Source organism: Grammomys surdaster, unplaced genomic scaffold (assembly GCF_004785775.1).
Source record: "Grammomys surdaster isolate TR1022 unplaced genomic scaffold, NIH_TR_1.0 60, whole genome shotgun sequence".
Classification (NCBI taxonomy): Eukaryota; Metazoa; Chordata; class Mammalia; order Rodentia; family Muridae; genus Grammomys; species Grammomys surdaster.
The window spans coordinates 6,471,512-6,495,717 of NW_021604562.1; the positions used below are offsets into that span (position 1 = coordinate 6,471,512).

Below are 24,206 nucleotides of genomic sequence, written 5' to 3' on the forward strand. Positions count from 1 at the left end.
GGAAACAATTCTGAATCTGTAAATGCTCACAATTACTCTAATTTACAAGATGAAACTTTGCATTCTCTCCTCATTCCACCTGATATGAGATCTTTAGTCCAGTATACCCATCCCGCATATAAACTACATGCCTGTAGTTACACAGCGGCTGTCTCAATTATCACATCCACTATCTCAGTATCACAGTGCTTTTGTTCAATATCCCTTGTTTAACTTAGTATAATGGCCTCACACTGTGTAACTTTTTATCCGTTATATTACAATATTCTGTTTTACTATTACTTACTGTTAACCTATTTGCAAACTAATATTTGCGATCTATTTATAAACTAAATTGTATCATATATATGTATAGGTGGAAAAATACAGTACTAAATACAGGAGTCACTTCCATCTTGGTTCTCAAGACATCCACTGAAAGTCTTAGACACATACCCACATAAAATGAGGTAGCTATTCTATATTGCTAGTAATTGTTAAATACATTGAAATAAAAAATCTTGACAGTAAAGCAACAGGTGGTTACAGACATTCAATTCTAAACATTAACTTTAAAAGAATAATAATCTCATTAAAACTGCTTTTTAAGGCTGGAGAGATGGCTCAGTGGTTTAGAACACTGACTGTTCTTCCAGAGATCCTGAGTTCAATTCCCCACAACCACATGGTGGCTCACAACTATCTGTAATGGGATCCGATGCCCTCTTCTGGTGTGTGTCTGAAGACAGCTACAGTGTACTCATATACATAAAATTAATAAATAAATCTTTAAAAAAAAGGGAAGGCTAGATTAAGTTATAAGTTGATTTAAGATATCACATAATGTTTCAAACTTAATCGTTATTTGATGTTATTCCAATTTGCATTATAAGTTAAATTTAATAACAAAACACCTTCTGGGATTGGGTTGCACTAAGAAGTCGGGTACTTGTATTCACTCTGTAGCAACAGACATACGTACACACACACACACACACACACACATACATATACGCACTTACATACATATACATGCACATACAAACATGCACACACAAAAACTTCTACTTCTGAATACATGAAGAAACTAATTACTGAAGCATTTAAACACAAATAAACCGAACTGTTTATATCTTTAGTGACAGAAATTGACTTTTAAATTTTACTTAAATTGTACCACCAAATTGAAACACACACAAAAAAATTGGCATTTTGTGATAGTTTTTAAAAAATAATTTTAATTTTTTCCTTTGACTCCAGGACATCCAGGGCTACACAGAGAAACCCTGTCTCAAAAAAATATATTAAAAAAAAAAGAAAAAATAATTATTTGAAATGCCTTTAATTCAATACCAAATGGTCCAAACAGAGATTACTAAGTCATGACTAAGTCATTACTAAGTCATGTTGCTCAGAATTCATGTATTACTAGGGAACATGGTAAAGAACACCTAAGCAGCTTGTGTTCATTTTATCACTAAACATTCTCAGCAGCTAAACACTGGCAAATTCATGTCATCATCTTACCTTAGTGCTCCTCTTCAAAAGTCACAATCTTCTACTCATTATTATCATATCTAAGATGCCCACACACCCTTCCAAATTGCCACTGACATTATAAGCATTGAAGATTACAAATTACTTAAAAATCCAACCATGGATTAAGTGGCTGTACATCACCATGGCAATAAAATATTCAAAAATGAAACTATTTATGACTTTGTATCAAAGTAGATAAAATCCGATACATTTAAAAACTGTACACAATAAACTGCTTATGATCTTATTGTTAGTGCAAGAAAAATTAAATTCTGAAAGAGAACTGTACTCTTATCAAAATGTCCACAAGGTCCAGACACAGTGGCATAGCTTGCCATCCCAGTACCAGAGACTAAAGCAGAAGGGAGAAAGTATACATGTTTAAGAACAGACAGATATATGGCCAGTGGGAAAATTTTAAAGCTGGAAAATTACAAAACTATGCTACTAAAATATGATTCATTCTAGCTTTAGGTCTATAATGTCAAAAATTTAAACATATAAAAACTGAATCCTATCATAGGATTTCCTTTATTATGCTTGCCAAGTGTAGATTAGCAGGGAATACAGACTTTTCTTTTGGTAGTATTAGAGATTTAACTGAGGACGTTATACCTGATAGGCAAGTACTCTACTGAGCTGTTTATCTCCAGACCAGGGAACAGAAACTTCCTCATAAATGACTAAAAGGATCAAAGGTATGTTATTTCCTATTGGCCTAGCTATGTAAGTCTACCATTTAAGCTGATTAAATGTCATATAGCGACTTTGAGAATACAGGCTAAGAAATGAAAAGCTAGCAGTTTAAATTAGACATAAATGCATATCTTTTTTTTAATTTATTTTTTCTCAAATCGTAATTCATTTACACAGGGGTTATAAACACAGAAAGGCAGGATGTGGGGAAGGGAATGACACTGGAGTGTGGGTGTTCAGGGGGAATACAGATATGTTCAGAACCAGGTATTGGCTGGGTGAAGGTTCAGGGGACAAGTCACTATGACTCTGCCTATGACTCGCTTGTCCTTATCTAAGTTGGTATTGTCTGCCAAGGCTACCTATTTACAAGGTCTATGACTACTCAGGCTGGTAAATTTCCACAAAAGCTGCCTGTTTACATTAGCTTATAGCCATCTGTTTCAATGTTTTTCCACTGAGACCCAAGACTTGGTGTTAGTATACATGTATGACAGGCCTATGGCTGATTTTAGGCCTTCAGTGTGTAAGCAGGGCTGCCCCTGACATCTCCTCTCTTCTCTAAGTATAGAAGGGCTGTGGCAATTCTAAACTTGTGAAGGCAGGGATAGAGGCCTGACCTCCAGTATATGAAACGGACCTTGTAATGGCTCCAGTCACCCTGTTGTTGTCCAGTGAGGCATGAGGGCCATATCCATCCCAATGTCTTTTTCCTGGAGAGGGGATACTTTTGACATCAACCCCTATGCAGTCAGGCTTGACCCTCAGGGAACCCAGAGAGATATTTTTCTTTTATTTATATTCCCTTGCAGTGCTTAGCCTCGCAGCCTAAGCAAGAATTCAGATCACCTGTCAGAAGGGGTTCTGGGTAGCATAAATGCATATCTTTAAAGGAGAAAAATATGCTGCCAATTGATGATTAATGACCTTTAAATTTTATTCAGTTCAAAATATTCTGTCTTCCCTCTACCAGGCTCCCTAATTTGTGCCAAACTCTTCTGAGTAAATAAGACTGCAGAGAATAACAAATTATGCAACAATGGCATGTTCTCTGACCAGTAGGAAAATCTGAATCTAGAATTTTCTTGATATCACATTGTAGTTACCATATACATCATTTGCAAAAATGCATTTTCTTTTCTACCAACAGGATCAATCCTAAAGAATTCATGATGGTAGTTCATGATCTAGACTACAGGAACACATAATCTGGAGAAGGCATATCTTAAAAGAAATCTACAAAGAATCAATGACATTTTCTAATTTCAGAATAAGTCCAATATCTACACTTACTATCTTCAGGGTATTTTAAAATAAGTAGACAAACTAAATACACTAAAGGCCATAAGTCTTCAAAACTAACTTTTATGGGCTGTGTAAATGTCTCAGCAGTTAAGAACATTTGCTCTTGAAGAGGGCCTAGTTTTGATTCCTAGTACCCATGTCAGGCAGCTCATAACTGCTTACACTCCAGTTCCCATGTGGCCTCCACTGGCATCAGGCATACACAGAATATAAATAAATAGTCATTAAAGAACAGCATATTTTTAAAGGAAGGGATGGAATAAATTGAGGCAATCTACATAGATATGACATAGCTATATAGAAACTAAAATCATACAGAATTGGAAACATGCATCTACCTGTGAACTATATAGTAAGAAGACTAACTACTTTGTAGAGTCTTATTAGGAGAGTAAGAGATGGGAGTTCAACAAGAAAAAATTATCTAACTTATTCCGAAAGAGCTAGTACCCTATGAGCTTCTACTCAACTGTACACAGTACCTGACTGCTCCAAGGATTATGCCCTTTTTTGATATACACTTGTTTTATCTCCCAATCTAGAACCATCCACATGAGCCACTGAAAATAGTTTCTATGTGTCCAAACTTAAACAGATTTATCATCCTCTTCTCATCTGACTGGCAATATGAAATGAATACCATAGTACACCTAGTAGTTGGATAAAATCTACTATTTAATTCTAAATCTGCTAAATCCCCAGTTTGCTCTAAGAACTACAGTGAACTAGAAATCATATGGCTCTAAATAAAAATAAGAAAAAAAATTAAAACACAGTTTTCTCATGTAGTATCACCTTAAAAATAATTTCTCAGTACAAGGATAGTAGCACATGGTTTCAATCTCAGCACCAGAAATGTAGAGGAAGGGGGATCTCTGTTAGTGCGAAGTCAGTCTGATCTACATAGCAGCAAGTTGCATGCCTGCCAGGACTATATACTGAAACACTATCTGGAAGGGACGGAGGGAGGGAATGGGGAGGGAGGGAAGGAAATGATAACAAAAAATAATTTATTAAAGTAATATTACAGTTTTAAAAAATTGACAATGCCCACCCTTTTTTAGGTGGGGGTAGGGTATGGGGATTGACCTAGATTTTGAATGTCCTCCAAAGTCTATGTGGTAAGGTTTGGGAGTCACCCAAGTAACACTATTAGAAGGTAATAAGAAGTCCTATTAACAGGTCTTTAGGTCACTGGGGGAATCGTCAAAGGGAATGCAAATTAAAACACAATAAATTCAATGTGCAAAATAACCCAGTTAATAAGTACTCTCCAGGTACTCTGCCTTCAGGATCATGAAGAGGTAAGTGGTTGAACTCTTTACCATTATGATGTGCTACTTCAGCACAAGCCAAAAGGAACAGCACTAAACCATCAATAGACCAGAAGCTTCAAAACTATCAACAAAAATACAACTTTTCTCTTTAGAAGTCAAATACTCACTAAAACAATTTGTATATTTAGTTTTTTAATTTACTTAATTTAAGTATGTACATGATTTCCAACAAGTTAGGACATTCTAAATAACCAGAACTGCAAGTGTGTACTGTAGTGGGTATAACTTTCAATTTAAGATATAAACATAAAATTTGAAATAAGGTATTTCAAATTCTGGTATTAACACTAGTAAATGAAACAGTATTGTTCAAGCAGAACACAGCATTGCTAGCCAACTTATTTCATGCTGGATACTACTTGTTCAACAAAAAATGTAAGGCAACAGCAGGTAGCAAAGCAAGTCTAATGGCAAAGTAGATGAAGACAAAATAGTTTTACCTTGATTTCAAGAAAAATCTAGATTCTGATTTCTCAGAATATTTGCAAGAAAAAGAATAAAATTAAAATTGTGGTGTTTAGTGGGGTAAAACCCAGAATTAGAAAGATAAACACATTTTCTCTAAGATGCAGACTCATGATTTTAATGTTGTGTCTATGTGTACATATGAGTGTGGCTATGGATCATGTACTGAGAGAGAGAGATGAGGTTATAAAGATGTGGAAGCGTAAAACAGCACTTGGGAGGCAGAGGCAGGTGGATTTCTGAGTTCGAGGCCAGCCTGGTCTACAGAGTGAGTTCCAGAACAGCCAGAACTACACAGAGAAACTCTGTCTCGAAAAACCAAAAAAAAAAAAAAAAAAAAGAGGAAGTGGAAGCATTAAGAGAATACATGTGACAAAGAAGATGAAAGAAAGCACACTACTGAGAGTGGAAAGTATAGATAAGAACGGGCACAGGGGAGAGGGAATGGAAATGGCTTGCCAAAAACAAAGCATACAGAAAAAAAAAGTTACAATAAAGCCCATTACCATTACTTTGTATGGTAATTAAGAAACAAAAATAAATAAATCTTGATTTTACCTCCTCCCAATAATTATTTCAAAAGCTTCCGGACAAATTACCTAGCATCCAAAAGTCCCTGGATTCAACCCCTAGCACCATAAGAAGCTATATCTAAGGGACATTGGAAGGGTTGTATAGAAACCTACTACAGTAGAATCCTCTTAAAATATTATATATACATATATAAAAAAAATCTAAATGGAATCACCAAGTAACAGGAGACAAAGTCCCATCTTGTGCTACCAAATGAAACCTCCAGTGCAGGAATGCGTTACATCTAATTGAGTTATTGGCTAAAGGGGCACCATGGAAAGCCCCAAACGAACCAGGCTATTGCCAAGGCTATTGGTTTCTCTGTGGTGCATGCCTTTAATCCCAGCACTTGAGAGGCAGAGGCAGGTGGACTTCTGAGTTCAAGGCCAGCCTGTTCTACAGAGTGAATTCCAGGACAGCCAGGGCTATATAGAGAAACCCTGTCTCAAAAAAACAAAACGTAACAACAACAAAAAACCTAATGATAAGACCCTATTGCTGAAGACAACATCAACTTCTTCAACATGGTGCCTACCTAGAGCCTGCACCCCAACTGACTAGTGTTCATGGTACTGGAAGGCACTCAGCATGCTACCAGAGGAAAAGGGCAAATAACAACCTAGTTACAAATGTTTCCCTTCTACCTATAATGATGACATGCCTACAAGAAACGATGGTGCAATACTGGCAAAAGCTTGTAGGACAAACCACTATCTGGTAATATTTAAGGCCCACTGTACGAGATAAAACATATGCCTGACTGACACTGCTTGGGGTGGCCAAGAACCTGAGACTAGGCAGGTCATGTACTTAGGGGATGACCAAATACTGCTGTTCTGCTAATGGAATATAACAATGAAATGACTCTTAATGACATTCTACTATATTCATAGATCAGTGTCTTGCAAAGCCATCCTCAAAGGTACTTCTTCCTGCACTAGATAGGAACAAATACAGAGACCCACAAGTTGAAAATGTGCAGAAAGAATGAGACACCTTGAAATACACAGTTCTAAATGTGATGTTTCTATCAAATCCCTCCCCCTTGGGGCTCAGGGAACTCTGTGGAAGAGAAGGCAGAAATACTATGAGAGCCAGTGGCTTCTAGGCACAACAGGACTTATGCACATATGAACTCACAGTGGCTGTGGCAGCATGCATGGGGCCTGCACAATCCTGAGGCAGATGGGGTCCCAGTGCTGACAGGAAATTAGACTCAAACCCCTAGAAGCTATTTCTAACTGACAGCCATTCTCAATGGAAAAATTCGTTTTCTCCAGTGGAATCTCACTGGCTATTCTTAAAGACAGGCTCAGCAGTAAATGCCCAACACAAAACAAACTCAATGGTCGTGTTTAAGGGTTTTGTCTCATAATGCTTTGTCTGGGCATTTTTGTATCCTTCCAGGTCTTTTGCTTATGTATTGTGGTTTCTGCTTTCAGTTTTTATGGGACTTCTCTGTGCACTAATGTGTGTCTGTCTCAGTATCTTGTTTCTTGTACTGCTTCTTTGACACTTTTTTTTCCTGTTTGTTTTGTCGTATTATGGTTTGTTTTTTTTATATAATATTTTATTATTATTTTAGATGCCTGTTTCTACTAAAAGTGAGAAATTTTTGTGTGTGTGAAGAGGAAGGGAGGATTATAGGAGGAGTTATCAGTGGGGAAACTGTAATTAGAATATATTGGATAAAAAAGAACTTTCAGTAGCAAAAAAAGCTGCCAGTTATTTAGCCAAGGTATCAAAAAGTACTTAAATACAACATTGTATTTTAATAATATAATATAATAAATGTGTATAATAACCACTTTACAGCAGACTGTAGGTTTTGGGGTTTTTAATTTGGGTTTTTTATTTACTTGGAGGTATATAATAAGGTTTCACTATGTAGGCTGACCTTTAACTAAAAGAGATCTATCTGCCTGTGTATCTCTGCCTCCTAAGTGCTAGGATCACATGCATATACTATGCCCAGCTTACAATTAACTTTAATTCTAGTTTAACTGAATAGGTGCTTTGCCTGATGTATATATGTTCACAATATGCATACCGGAGCCTACGAAGGTCAGAAAAGTGTGGCAGGTGCCGTTGGTTTGCTGTGGAGAAAAATGTCCTCAACAAAGTGGGGCTACAAGGAGTGAGACACTCTCACCTAACATCATATACAATAGCAAAAGACTGGCAGCTTTATTTGAGACCATAGACAAGTTAAAGATGCTCACCCTTGACAGCTGTATCTAACATAGTATTACTGAAAGTGACAGCCAAAGCAAATGAACAAAAACCAAAAAGCATATGAATCAGAAAAGTAAAATTATCTTTGTTTCTGCATGACATGACATGTATTTTTTTAAAAAAAGAACCCAAAATTTCCACACATAAACACACTAAAAGTTAAAATCCTGTAAAGTTTCAAAATACAAAAATCAGTACATAATTCCCTTTCCTTCTATACTCTAACAACAAACAACCCAAAGCAGAAATTAATAAGATAATTCCATCTTCAATAACATCAAGAGTAAAATATTTATGAATAAAAACAACTAGAGACAGAAGACTTGGACAGTGAAAATACAGAGAAAGGTACCCCGTATTAGTAGTGTGGAAAATTTTTTTTTTTTTTTGTCAATCAACTGAAAATTTATTCAAGGTGATTGAGAAACACGTGCCATGTTTTTTTTTTTTTATTGGATGTTTTATTTACATTTCATATGTTGTCCCCTTACCCCATCCCCCACCCACCCAGGAACCCCCAATCCCCTCACACCTCCTCCTTCTTCTTTGTGGATGTAACCTCTATCTACCCCCCCACTCCCACCTCCCCACCCACAAAACTCCCACCCCCTGGGGCGTCCAGCCTTCATGAGGTCAAGGATCTCATCTTCCACCTGTGCCCAGCAGGGCCCTCCACTCTTATATATTCAGCTAAGGCCCTGGATCCCTCCATAAGTGCTCCCAGGCTGGTGGTTTAGACCCTGGGAGCTGTGGTTGGTTGGTATTGTTGCTCTCCTCATGGGGCCACAAATCCTTTCAGCTCCTTCAGTCTTCACTCTAACTCCTCCATTGAGAATTTAATACTATAATATTCATAATACTCAGTGGGGTCAGAAGATTTGGTGTAATTCTTATCAAAATTGGAGCAATACTTTTTACAAAGACAGAAATACTCTTCCTAAAAGTCACACAGAATTCAACATGCCCTAGGCAAGCAAACAAATACTGAAAACAAAAACAAAGTTATGAGGATCATACTTCTTGATTTCAAGATATGCAAGCTTTGGTGCACATCTGTAATCATGGCACTCTCCTTGGGCAGGCATTTTACTGTGAGCTTATGTCAGCCTAATCAAAGAGTTCCAGGGCAGCCAGAGATGCATGGACTTTATCTCGAAAATATGCTATCTAACAATATATATATTGTACAGCAGTAATCAAAACTGCAGTGCTGACACAAAGACAGAAAGGGAAGCAATGGATTATAATACAGAGTCTAAAAAGTATGTGTGTGTATGTATTTATGTATGTATGGAAGGAAGGGAGGGAGGGAGGGAAGGAGGGAGGATCTTCCACAAGGGGAAGGGAATTCAACAAATGGTGCTTGGGAACCAAAAACCATATGCAAAAGACTCTTAACCATTCAACAAAAATCAACTCAAAATGGATTAAATACCTATGAGACCTAAAAATTCTAGAAAATTTCATGGGGTTGAAAATAGCAAGAATTTTTTAAATGATGCTAAAGTCAACAGAAGAAAAATTAAGCAGCGAGCACTTTTTTAAAATTAAAATGTTACTGCAAAAAAGCCCATCTACAGAATGGAAGAAATTATGTACACATCATGTATGTAATAAAGGGGTAATATCCAAAATATATGCCGAATCCTACTACTTAATAAAACAAAAGAGGTATTAAATTTTAAAAGTTGGTTAGACTTTTCTGAAAAGGTATTCCTAAAAAGATAATGGGCTAAAAAGTAGGCCAATAATAGATCAACAGTATACTAAGATGCTGAATATCATCAAATAAATAACCACCAAATTAACAAAATACAAATTAGAATTAGGTATAATTTCAAACGAATTAGGATAGCTACTATTTAAAGAACAAAGGCTAGGGAGATAGCTGTGTCAATATCTGCACAAGCATGAGGATCTGAGCTGAATTTCCAGAACCCACATAAAAAGGCTGTGCATGGATCTGCTGAAGTAGTTCCATGATTAAAATACTTGCTGTTCTTGCTGAGAACCTGAGATCAGTTCCCAACACTCGCATTAGACGACTGGCAACAGCTTATAACTCCAGTTCCAGGGGACCCAACATCTTCTTCTGGCCTTTGTAGGTAGGTCTCTTTGCACACATACTTTTTTAACTGGCCAAGGGGATAGCTAGATGGCACTGTAGGTAAAAGTGATTGTTCTACCTACTAGCCTGACAACTCTAGTTCTATGGCCAGAACTCACCTAAAGGTGGGAGAAAAAATAATCAACTCCACATAGGTCTCCTCTGACTTTATACATATGTTGTGTCATAGAAAATAAATTTTCTGATTTTTAAAACTTAGGCATGTTTACATGAACCTATAAATTCAGTACTGGGAAAAAGGATAGGACAGGGCTTCCTGGCTTGTCAGCATACATAATTTGGTGAACCCCAAGCCACTGTAAGGTCCTGTCTCAAAAAAAGAAAAAGATAAAAAAAACAAAAGGTAAAAGGCACTTGCAGAAAACACCCAGGGTGTGCTCTGCCCTCCCCATGTATGTGTACATGTACACTTATATAAATAAATACAAAATTTTTACGGATGTCAATAAATCAGAATTCCTTCCATTGTTGAAGGAACTGGAAAATATTGTAACCTCTAAAAAAAATGGTATAGAACTTCCTTAGTATTTAAAAACAGAGCTACCATATGATTTAGTAATCTCACTTCTTAGCACACACATAAAACAGAAAGCAGATGCTTGAATAAGTATTTGCACACTCACATTCACAGCAATATTACTGACATTACTTAAGAGGCAGAAGTAACCCAAATGTCCATCTATAAATAAATGAATAAACAAAATGTGCTGTATAAATACAATAGGCTATTTACTATTAAATCTTAAAAAGAGAACTGTCATGTAACATAAAACCAGAAACAGAAAGAACAGCAGAAACAGAAAGAAGTATACAGGAAAAGGGAAGTTATTTTATGGGTTTTTCAGCTATGGATTACAACATGTAAAATTTTCTGAAAATGTATTTCCTTACAATGCAAATATATTGTGCAATACTGTCCCAAAACCACAGTGAACAAAATAACTCAGAAAGGGGTTAACTCATTTAAAAAGATATTAAAATATTCCATGGGTGTGTTACAACTATCACTTCTAACCCTATTCCAATTTCACTGTCTGTCTATATCAATGAGTATGTATCTTACTTTACTACATGCAAACAAAGCAACTCCCAATCTCAGATCAAAGATGATGGGAGCCAGGCAGTGGTGGCGCACACCTTTAATCCCAGCACTCGGGAGGCAGAGGCAGGAGGATTTCTGAGTTCGAGGCCAGCCTGGTCTACAGAGTGAGTTCCAGGACAGCCAGGGCTATACAGAGAAACCCTGTCTCGAAAAACAAAACAAAACAAAAAAAAGATGATTGGAATTTTAAAAATCTTCCTAGAACATATGAAATCAAAAGGCTGTCATATTTCTAAGTCACTAAAAACCCAATAAACCAATTAAATCATCTTACAAAACATCCTTAAAAGGACTATCTGCAGTCTAAGACAGGAAGCAAAGTAGCAACTCAACATTCTAAAATATTAAATGTTTGTTATTATTTAAAATAAACATGGATTAAAACTAATGTGACTGTTTTGAATAGACCTAAAAGTATACAGTAATGAACCTGAAACTACAAGCACAGAAAGATCCTTTTTTAAGTTATCTAACATTATGACATCCTAGGTTGAACCAATGGCTTGTTTGCTGTCATTGGTCAGGAAAAGAATCATCTGAACTAGAAACTCGTCTACAGCAAAGTAAAGCAAAGTAAATGTATACACACACACAGAAAGAGAGAGAGAGAGAAAGAGAGAGAGAGAGAGAGAGAGAGAGAGAGAGAGAGAGAGAGAGAGACCGAGTTATTAAATATGGCAGCAAGTAGGAAAAAGCATGTATAAGCAGATTTTTCATACACAAGGATCTCTCATCTGACTCTATTCTAGCTATGGTTCTGAGTTTGATCAAGGTACTAGAAATGTTCTTTTTAACATGATAAATATCTCTTCCTCCTCCACCACCCATCAATGACTATGCTTAGCTCTCCTGGTTAATAATTCTCAACTAAAAAAAAATGCTTTTCTTCTCCAACTGCTTCACATAAATTATTCTGTTGACTTTACCAAATATGCCAGTTACATATCAATTCTTGAGTATACTTGATTATGTCTCCACACAGGTTAATCTCATGTAACCTTCTTTGGCTAACCACAACAATTTACTACTTTGTAAATGTTAATCTTGATTGTCAACTTGATTGGGTAGAAAAATGTTAAGGAGATTAGCAAATCATACCTCCAGGTGTGTCTCTATGGGCATTCCAGGGAGAATTAACTGGAGGAATGGGGAGGCTCACCATGAAGTGAGAGGCACCACAAAGCCTGCAGAGCCAGTAAGAATAAAGGGAAAGGAAGGGGCAGCAGAGCAGATACTCTGCCTACCTTTGCTCTCTGGTTGCTGTAAGGTGAGCTGCTATGCTTCCTATGTCCTTCCTACAATAGTGTGTTCAAACTCTGGAAACAGTCAAAAGACACTGTGTGTGTCACACATTTTGTCACAGCAACTTCTCATCTGTACATTTCTCTCCCAAAATTAAGAGCAAAAAAGAGTTTATTCATTGCTATGTACATTTTAACTTAGTTACTAAAAGACCTAGTATTTTATGGTGTAGGTAATTTGTAGATCATAAAATGGTTCAGAAGCCAGGACAGTAGATTCAACTGTGGTACCATAACAAAAGACTTTCAGGAGTTCCACCTACATATCATTATCCTGAAGATCTTCAGCTAGGTAGTCTAGAATTTACTATCATGGTTTCATGAAGCATTGTTGTCTTATCCACACAGGAAATGGTTTCAAAATAACCATGGGGGAGGGAGTATCTACATTAAAAAAATTCTGAATGGAGTCTGGTGAGATGGCTCAGTAAATAAAGGCACCTCCTGCTGAGCGAACAGACCTAAACCAAGAAATTGTCCTCTTAACACCCCCCCCAATAAAAAAGGACCATGGCATATACAGACAAGCAATCATTCCCCCACCCACCCACACTAAATTAAAATGTAATTTAATACAAATGCTAAATGATTAGAGATGTTAACTCACTGATCGTGTAACTTGCCTAGAGCCACAGGCCCTGGGTTTGATAGAGAGTTCAACAAAGAAAAGGAAAATTAACGAAAGCAAAGCAAGTAGGGTGCACTAGAAGAATTAAACAAGAATATTTTATAGTGGTCTTCATGGCACAGGGAAGGATATGTAGAGTGTTTCCTATAATTTCAAGTTTTGAAATACAGGATCAGATTTCTCATTCAAAAAATGAAACTGAACTGTACTCAATCGTGTGTATCAAATTAGATTGTACATGAGAACACAGAGAAAGCATTTAGTAAATCAAGTCACATTAAAAGGACTTTTCATCCTTGGGGGTATGGATTCTAAGAACAATAAAAAATGAGAAAATTAGAGTTGGAAGCATAAACCAGTGGCAGGTTTACTCAGCACATAAGTCTTGGATTTGATCCCTAACACACACACACACACACACACACACACACACACTCCCTTCTTCTAAATTTACCTTGTGCCACAGGAGAAACAGAGTATTTATAGCATGGTTCTAGAATGCTGGAAGTCCTGAGTTTAATATCAAGCATTATTTTTAATTTTTAAAAATAATCAAAACTTAAGTATGAAACAATTAGCAAAGAAATGTTTTAAGCATATGCTGAAATTGAAGAGAAATGTACATTTAAAGACAGAATATCACTATGCCTATCACAATTACCAAAATTAAAAAGTGACATCAAAGTATGCAGGTCTGGGGAATTCATGTGGAGGTCAGAGTGAAAACAGGTGTGAGTGGAAGCAACAGAAGGAGTCATGGCTGCCAAAGTGTTTGAGTCCATCGGAAAGTTCGGCCTGGCGTTAGCAGTTGCAGGAGGCGTGGTGAACTCTGCTCTATATAATGTGGATGCTGGACACAGAGCTGTCATCTTTGACCGATTCCGTGGCGTACAGGACATTGTGGTAGGGGAAGGGACTCACTTTCTCATCCCTTGGGTACAGAAACCAATTATCTTTGACTGCCGCTCTCGGCCACGGAATGTCCCGGTCATCACTGGTAGCAAAGACCTGCAGAATGTCAACATCACACTGCGCATCCTCTTCCGGCCAGTGGCCAGCCAGCTCCCTCGTATCTACACCAGCATTGGCGAGGACTATGATGAGCGGGTGCTGCTGTCTATCACCACAGAGATCCTCAAGTCCGTTGTGGCTCGGTTCGATGCTGGCTCTCGTCTCCAGGCAGGTGAGCGATGACCTCACAGAGCGAGCAGCAACATTTGGGCTCATCCTGGATGACGTGTCCCTGACACATCTGACCTTCGGGAAGGAGTTCACAGAGGCAGTAGAAGCCAAGCAGGTGGCTCAGCAGGAAGCAGAGAGAGCCAGATTCGTGGTGGAAAAGGCTGAGCAGCAGAAGAAGGCAGCCATCATCTCTGCTGAGGGTGACTCCAAGGCAGCTGAGCTGATCGCCAACTCGCTGGCCACCGCCGGGGACGGCCTGATCGAGCTGCGGAAGCTGGAAGCTGCCGAGGACATTGCCTACCAGCTCTCCCGCTCTCGGAACAGCACCTACCTGCCTGCCCGCCAGTCCCTGCTCCTCCAGCTTCCCCAGTGAGGCCAACCAGGCCGGCCTCCATTATTCTGAATGATGCCTTCCTTCTGCCCCACCCCAGAAATCACTGTGAAATTTAATGATTGGCTTAAAGTGAAGGAAATAAGAAATAAAGGTAAAATCACTTCAGATCTCTAAAAAAAAAAAAAAAGTGACATCAAATCCAGCAAAGATACAGAGAAAATGACCCCAAATATTTCTGTTAGAAACATAAAATGATAAAACTACTCTTGTAAGTAGCTTACAAACGTCTTTAAACACTGGACATGCATTTACCATAGCAACCAACAATCTTACTCCACATCATTCTTCCACAGAAATGAAACCTACTGCTATACTAAACTGTGTGTGTGAAGCTTTACAACAGCCAAAATTTAAAATAAATTATACTGAAGTGTGTCCCACAAAAATTATGTTGAAGACAAGAGTGTTGGCACAAAGCTGTAATGTCCTCATTTACGTAGGACTGAAGGAAGGGGAGGATCTCAAATTCTAGGTCTGAGGGGGCTACAGAACGAGACTTTTTATTTAAAAAAAAATCCACAGGCTAAGTAAGATCTAACTCCCAGTACTTCATCATGTGAAATCACATGAAGCGGAGGGAGGAGAGGGTTACAAAAATTACCAAGTTAAAATGAGGTCATTAGTGTGGGCTTTAACACATGAATAGCAAGTGTTCTTATTAAATGGAAATTGGGAATTTAGATACACAGAGAAAGTACCACATGAAAATAAAGGCAGACCTTGTCACATCAATAATAAGCAATTTGGAAATTTAAAAAATAAATAAAAAACAAATATAGAGAGAAGTGGGTGATGCTTCCATAAACTAAGAACACCAAAGCATACTAGCAAGCTGCTAGAAAGTAGGGCAGAAGGCATGAACCCAGCACTCAGAAGGCACCAACTATTCCAACACACTGATCTTTCACTTCTGTCCTCCAGAATAAATTTATCGAATTTATCATTATATGGCTAAGCAGGTAAAGGGGCAGAACCTGAATTCAATTTGATCTACATAAAGAGACATATCATGGCACCAAAATGCAATAGTTTGGTTTTTTTAAAGACAAAGTCTTACTGTGTAGCCCAGGTTAGCCTGGAACTCACTCTATATAGACCAGACTTACCCCTAACTCAAAGACCCACTTGCCTCTGCCTCTTAAATGCTGGAATTCAAAGTGTACAATACCATGCCTCCACTATAAAATTCAATTTGAAAACTTTTTCTAAGTTCAATACTATATTTTAAAAGGTTAAGAGTTTTGTTTAAAGCCACAGAGACATTAAGAAACAAAATTTCCACCAGGTGTTTGGTGCATTCTTACAATCCCAGCACTCATGATGATATAGAAGATAGAGAATAAAGTCTGACCAGGCTATATAGCAAAGCCCTGACGGTCAAAGAGTTTGGGGGGATTGGTTTGTGTTTTTGTTGTTGTTTTGGATGAGAAAGGAGATGAGGCAGAAGAGGAGGGAGAAAGAGCTAAATTTATGGGTTAAAACCATCTTCTGCACATTCTTCTTCCAAATTTATCCCTGTCTTATTAAGTTAATTCACATTAAGAGTTATTAAAAACATAAATGAGATTGCACTCAATTTTTAACCATTAAAGTTTCATTACCTTCTATTGTATTTAAGTAGATATCTAAAACTACCACACAGACATCCCTGAAATATCTTGTATCTTCAATGGGTGCAATAAAAACAAACAAACAAACAAAAAATATACGGTATCAGTGCAGAAAAGAAAAAAAAGCAAGTTTCCTTAAAATTACACATACAAAAAGATCTCTAGAAAAATCTTGTTCGAGGCCAGCCTGGTCTACAGAGTAAGTTCCAGGACAGCCAAGGCTACACAGAGAAATCCTGTCTCAAAAAACCAAACCAAAAAAAAAAAAAAAGAAAGAAAAAAAAGAAAATCTTGAGCAACAAATCCTCAACAGGTCTACCTTACCATTAGTTTTATATAAAGCAGTAATTTGTAGCCAGCTAGTAATTATACTTACTGAACGGGATCTGTATGTAACTCTCACTATCTGTAGGTCTCTTTAATGACTAAATGAGGGGAATTATGTAGAGGAATTTTAATTCAGAACATGGCTGTTCCGTCAAGAGATCACATCCAAAGATCTTCTGGGTCTGTGTGATCTGCTGAAATACTACTGACATGACTTTAATCCCAGGACACAGAGTCAATCAGATCTTTGAGTTCAAGGCCAGTATGATATAAAGCAAGTTTAAGGTAAAGCTTAAATCCAGGAGTGATGGATGATACATGTTTTTAATCCCAGCACTCAGGAAACAGAGGCATGTAGATCTCTTTTGAGTTCTAGTCAGTAATGTTCAGTCCATGAAATTCAGAGGCAGTTTTACCAGGACAGTTTTACAGAGACAGGTGGAAGAGAGAACAAGCTAGACAAAGATATAAAGACAGAAGTAGCAAGAGAATGAATGAGAAGGAGCCAGAAGATTAGAACAGATTGTTAGAGTTAGTTTGAGGTGAAGTAGGGCAATTCAATGAGAAGCAGAAAGAAGGTAATTTGAATCAATCAGATTTTAGAGGAGTTTTGAGCCAGAACAGCTGAGTAGAACCAGTCAGAGATCAGAAAGAGCTAGAAAGGGTGTTTATTCAGCAGTAAGTCTCCCCAGAGGCTGAAAACATTGTCAGCCTAGATAAGATTGTCCAGAGGCTAGAACCTCCCAGGACTAGGCCTAAATGAGCAGCCTAAGGCAGTAAGCCTCAGAGATAACAATTACTACAGCAAAGAGTTACTTTGCATCATTATCTATAGGACAGAAGCTGTCTAGGCCTGAGTGAATAGAACACTTGCCTAACATACACAAGCCCAATTCCCTCTACTGATGAAATGGGAATATTCTCATGAATTCTAGTATACAAAAGAACCATATGAAATGCTTGTTGAGATAGTTAACAGATACTAACTCTGTAAATCTCTAAGTTTCAGCAGTCTATATCATTCATACATCCCTAGTCCCCTAGTACAGCTCCCTAAACTGTGGGCTGCATAAAGGAATGTGAAAGCCAAGCAACACTATTTCCAAACAATAACAAAAAAATTCAAAATCAAATATGTAATGAATTCAAGTTCTTGCCCATGCTACAGTACAAGACTTCATGGTAGCCTTGTTTCTCTACACAAAATGTGTACTTCACACACTGCAACATATTAAGTAGAGTTTGCACTTTTACAGAAACATAATGCTTTAATTATAGAAAATACTTAATATTTTCCTACTGCTATTCTTCTGCATGTAAGTATCAAATTAGAATATATTTGGATTGCATTGTTATAATGTTTAATTTTAAAAACTGCTGTTTGAGTTACTGGCTTTTCATTTTAAAAACTTGAACGAATTCTTCCATGAAATTAGAACAGAATTTCTAACAATTTCTAAAATTTCACCATTTCATATATCTGCCACTTCATGCTATGCATTTATGCAAGGAGGCATTCTCAGTACTGACAATTATTAAATCAAAATATTGATCAACTCTGAAAACCAGTGGAAATGTTGTCCTGAAATATAAAACATTCATTCAAGGTCTAATTCCCCATCAAGTATTCTAACTTGCTATTTTCTTTAATAAATGGTACATGTATATGTATAAGAACTAATTGGGTTAAGGGTAAGATTTATTTAGTTTTGTTTTGAGTGTTCTGCCTGAATGTGTCTATGAATCATGTGTGTCTTGTACCCATGGAGGTCAGGAGCCCCATAGAACAAAGGCTTTCAACCTCTGGGTTGCAAATCCTTTAGGGGTTATATATCAAATATCTTGCATTATTAGATATTTACATTACAATTCATAACAGTAGCAAAATTAGTTATGAAGTAGTAATGAATTAACTTTATGGTTGTGGTTCCCCAAAACATAAAGAACTATATTAAAGCATCACAACAAGAGGAAAGTTAGGAACCACTGTCCTAGAACTAGAGTTATGGAAAGCTGTGAACTGACATGTGGGTACTGGAAATGAAATCCTGGGCCCTGTAGCAAGTGTTCTTACCCAGTGAGCCATCTCTCCAGCATACTACCCAACCATTGATTCAAAGTAAATTTATAACTTATTATTAATTAATGTTTGATATTTATACCTATCTCACCTTCTTATGCCCAGAGTTGGTAAAGGGGGTCACAGGTAAGAAAATGTTAAGACGCCTGCCCTACTATAGCTAGATCCAAACCTCACATTAAGAAAAAAGTACTACAAGTCATGAAATCAGCAACCTATGATATATAGGATGACCCAGTTTTAGAGACACTGAAGGCATGAATAGGAAAGGAAGCAAACACGCTTCCCCCTTTCTGCTTTGGGCCACTTAATCATCTGAACCTTATTCACTCAAATGCCAGGAACCCACAGCTCAATGATGTATTTCTCTAGAATGTCCTTAAGAGGCGTCCTAAAGACCAATGGTCACCAAAGACCAGCAAACCACTCTTCCTTCAAGACAGAAATACGCTTTTCCTGAAAGGTAATATCCAAGTTTAAAGTCACCAGGATTAAAATCTCCAGATGTGTGGAAGACATGTATAATCCCAGCACTCTGGAAGCAGAAACAGTTGAGGCCAATCTGATCTACCTACCCATCTGTAGGTCAGCCAGAGCATAGTAAGACCCTGTTTCAAAAAAAAAAAAAAACCCTCTGGAAGTTCCATGTGTTTTCTACATGTACAAAGTTTCTATCAGTTTCTGCCAGAATAACCTAAAAGTTTACTCAAGTGGAATACTATTATTAGACAGAATACATAGCTGGGCTGAGGAGTTGACTCAGGATGTAAAAGCACTAGCCATGAAAGAAAGCCCAATGACCTGAGTCCAATCCTTGGAACCTACATAAAAAGCCAGATGTGGTGGCATGCATCTATAATATCGGAATCCCTACAATGAGTTGGAACGTGAACCAAGAAAAATCCTTCACTGGGTAGACAGAACAAACTCTCAAATGTCCTCTTTAGCTGGATGTGATGGTGTAGGCTTTTAATCTCAGCAATTGGAAGAGAGAAGCAGGTGAATCTCTGTGGGTTGGAGGCCAGCCTGGTCTACAGAGTGATTTTCAAGCCAGCTGGAACTACACAGTGAGACCTTGTCTCCAAAGAAATAGTTGTCCTCCAACTTCCATATAGCACTTGTACATATACACACACCAATAAATTAAGATTTTAAAGAATATATTGTTTAGTTTGTGAGTACAAGAAAAAGACCAGGTGGGGACTGGAGAGATCGCTCAGTGGTTAAGAGCACTGTCTGCTCTTCCAGAGGTCCTAAGTTCAATTCCTAGCAGCCACATGGTGGCTCACAACCATCTGTAATGGGATCCAATACCCTCTTCTGGTGTGTCTGAAGAGAGTAACAGTGTATTCACATACATAAAATAAATAAATAAATCTGTTTTAAAAATTAAAAAGAAAGAAAAGACCAGGTAATCTCTTTAGGCATATATGCTTTAACACCACTAAATCCATTGACATCCAACTGTCTTAATTTCTTCAGTAACCAGAATTCCAAAACACATGCCATTATGCCAGCACAGAGACCAGTATGTATGGAATTGATGAAACTGAATAACGTGGCTCATTTCATAATTCCAGGTAAATTCTATATTGTAGAGTGTTTTTTTCTATCTCTGCTTCTTCGGTCTTTTTAACATAATTACCACTTTTACTCAAACTCCATTTTTCCGCTTTTTAAAGGCTAATGTAAATTTGAATTTTCTTTTCTTTTTATTCTAATTTTTATTTAACTTTCTGACAATTTCATAGAACTGGTAAGATGACTCAGCAGGTAAAGGCCCTTGTTGCCAACCCTGATGACCTGAGTTCAACCTCCAAGACCCACACAGAGGGAGGGAACAAGTCCTACAAACTGTACTTTGTCCTTCCCAGAGTTGCTGTGGCACAAAAGTGCCAAAAAAAAGCATTTCACATGTTTCTATAATATATGCTAATCAGTTCCAATCACCTTTCCACCACCCATCTTCCTCCCAATTCATAGCTTTGTTGTTGTTGTTGTTGTTTTGAAGCAGGGTCTCACTATATAGGCCAGCCTGGCCTCAAATCCCCTGCATAGTCCTCCCAAGTTCTGAGATTAAAAATGTACCATCATGCCCAACTGCCATTTTTAAAGGTCTATTTAAAATCTTGGCTACTGGATCAGTTCCTAGTATTCTCCCAACCCAACTAACCCCTACCCCACGCCAAACCCCACTGCCTGGCTGCCTTTCTAGTAATTATAAAAATTATCTCTGTCCCATGATTCTATCTTTACTCTAGCCCCCAAGGACCTGCTCCTTTCAAAAGTATCACAATGTCAAATGCACAAAATTAAGATTTTAATTCAAATATTAACCACCTCTATACCAGAACTGATAGTCAGATTTTTAAAATTCTACAATCTTCTAAATGTAAAAACATAAATCAAGGGCCTTAATGGTGAAGTGTTCGTGCATGATGTACATGAATGCCTGCAACTTACAACTTACTGCGAAGTAAATTTTCAAAAACTTGATAAATAAACCAGATGCAGGGCAGAAGCCTTTAACCCCAGTGTTTGGAAAGCTGAGGTAGGTGAATCCCGGAGAATTTGAGTCCAGCCTGGTCTACATCTGTTTCAGGACAGCCAGGGCTATCTGGAGAGACAAAATAGATGATGGAAGCCAATGCCAAATGAACAAAAAAAAATTAAAAGTAAATACCAGTGAAACTAAGGTCAAATACTAGTGGTGAGTATATAAATGTTCACTGTACTGGTGTTTGTTGTTTTTCATAATAATGGATTCAGAAAAATTAGTAAGCATTCTTCTCTAATTCTATGAGTACAGTGCCAGCCTTAGACAAACAATTACTATAGAGTACAGACATAAATATGCATAGGATGTCCCAGGTTACAGTGAAGTAGCTGTAACAGGAAAGAAGAGCTTAGGAAGGGTTCCAGGTGACCCCAATCTAAAAATAGAAGGGCATGTACCATTATGCTGCCAAGTGGGTACAAGAGTATTCAAAGCATTATAAACAGTGCAAGCAAAGAGAACAGGCATTAAATAGCCTGATGTCTTTAGGGGAACTAAAAATGTTAGATCTAAGCACAACTTATGAGGAAAGAAGGTAAAATAGTTGGTTTGAAATGGGCTGATAAACTACTAAACCTTAATTATTCTCTTCTCTGTAAAACACACACCCTTAAGGGTCAGATAATCATCATCTCTTTCTTTTGACATAGTTTTTTTTTTTTACAAGCATCCATGTACTAATAATTCTGTGTTTTAGTCAGGAGGTAGTTGTGCATGCCTTTAATCCCATCTCTCTGGAGGCAGACAATCAGATCTGGGAGTTCAAGGCCAGTCTAGTCTACAGAGCAAGTTCCAAGAAAGCCAGGGGTACACAGAGAACCCCTGTCTTGAAATACCTAATAATAACAAGGCCAATGGTGATTCCTTTTAATACCAGCAGTCAGGAAACTGAGCAGGCAGATCTCTGAGTTCAAGGCCAATCTGGTCAATAGAGTTCCAGGACAGCCAGGGCAACACAGAAAAACTCTGTCTAGAAAACCAATAATAACAACAACAAGTTTGTATGAAGACCCTGGAATCTATGGCCAAAAATTTATCCTTAATAATTAATTCTGAAATCATACCATTAAAATACATGCTAGACATGATGGCAAACAGCTTTAATCCTAGTATTCAGGAGGCAAAGACAGATCTCTGAGAGTCTGAGGCAAGCCTGGTCTACACTGCAATTTTCAGGCTAGTCAGGACTACACAGTGAGCCCTGTCTTTAAAAGAAATACATGTACAATAACAGTATTGCTTAAATCACATGCCTCTGAGTTTCCCACACAACAACAAAAAATGTCTACACTAACTTAAAAAATAATTATACAAACTGAGCGTGAGAGTAGATACCTAATCCCAGCATTCAGATGGTCTGAGGTGAGGTATGAGTTCAAGCTTAACCTGGGCTAGAGTGTGAAACTATCTCAAAAATATTTTTAAAAACAAAACAAAATCAAAAACTTAAGTTTTGCCAGGCCACAGTGGTAATATATACCTTTGGAAAGCAGAGCCAGGTAGATCTGTGAGTCTAAAGCCAGCCTGGTCTACAGAGCTAGTTCCAAGACAATCAGAAATATACAGACTCTGTCTCAAAAACAAACAAGCAAACAAAAACCTTAATTTTTGTCCCTTACTATGTTCTTTTATATATTATAATTTCATATTTTATTTAAAATGAAACCTTTTGCCTTTGAAAAAAGTGTTTTAAGAGAAAAAAAATAAGGACATATTTATAGATATTGTTCTGTTTCTTTTTCACTTAATGATATTGTCTTTGTAGGGAAGGGAAAGGATGTTACTGGGCGTGAATCCCAGAAATAGTACCTTAGTTGGGCGGTGGTGGCGCACACCTTTAATCCCAGCACTTGGGAGGCAGAGGCAGGCGGATTTCTGAGTTTGAGGCCAGCCTGGTCTACAGAGTGAGTTCCAGGACAGCCAGAGATATACAAAGAAACCCTGTCTCGAAAAAACAACAACAACAAAAAAAGAAATAGTATCTTAGGTTTTTATAATATTAGTACATTTTAGTGCTACATCTTTTGTATTTATAAAAATACACTTCTACAAACTGTAAAGAGTGATTACCTCTGAAAGTTTGTAAAAGGGAAATGGAATTTTTAACATTATACTTCTTTGTACTGAATTTTTAAAATGAGCTAGAAACATTATATATCTACAATTAATAATATAGTCATTCCTTTTTTGAAGTAACATGCTCTCATATTTGACTATCTCTTAAGGACATGAGGACCATGATTAAGAAGCTATATCTTCTGGATTCTCTAAAATACACAACCAATACTTCAAAGAATTCCATTACCGGGAATTCAATAGTTTCACCCACAATATCACTTTCTAAACATTAGTTTGAAGTAAATGAGACAGAAACAGAGAAAAGACAAAACAAAAGAATGGGGCAGATACAGACATAGACACACAGAGATAAAGAACCTCGTCTGTTTTACATGAGTAACTCCAATTCCATTGGACACTGAAAAAGTACTCAGGTCAATTTGCAAACCACAAAGAAACCTGGCACATGAACCCAGGCAAACTCTTTTTAATAAATTCCTTCTAAATTCAGAAAACAAATAGAATGTAGTGGCACACACATTTAATCCCATCATTTGCAAAGCAGAGGCAGCTTGGTCTGCAATAGGGAGTTAAATAGACCACATCTCAAATAAAAGTCAAAACAGAATACAAATGATAGACTGAGTAAATCAATTGTGTACTATGATGAATAGAGATAGAAAACAAACCAATGCTTTAGCAAGTTCTAA

General features: G+C 37.4%; 1 protein-coding gene and 1 pseudogene across 7 annotated transcripts in view; one reads left to right on the forward strand and one right to left on the reverse strand.

The window, feature by feature from the left end:
* The window catches only part of Stag2 (stromal antigen 2), a 132,150-nt gene that overhangs the window by 80,444 nt on the left and 27,500 nt on the right, over nt 1-24,206 (reverse strand). The window lies entirely within an intron of this gene.
* LOC114630409 lies at nt 14,045-14,843 on the forward strand (annotated as a pseudogene).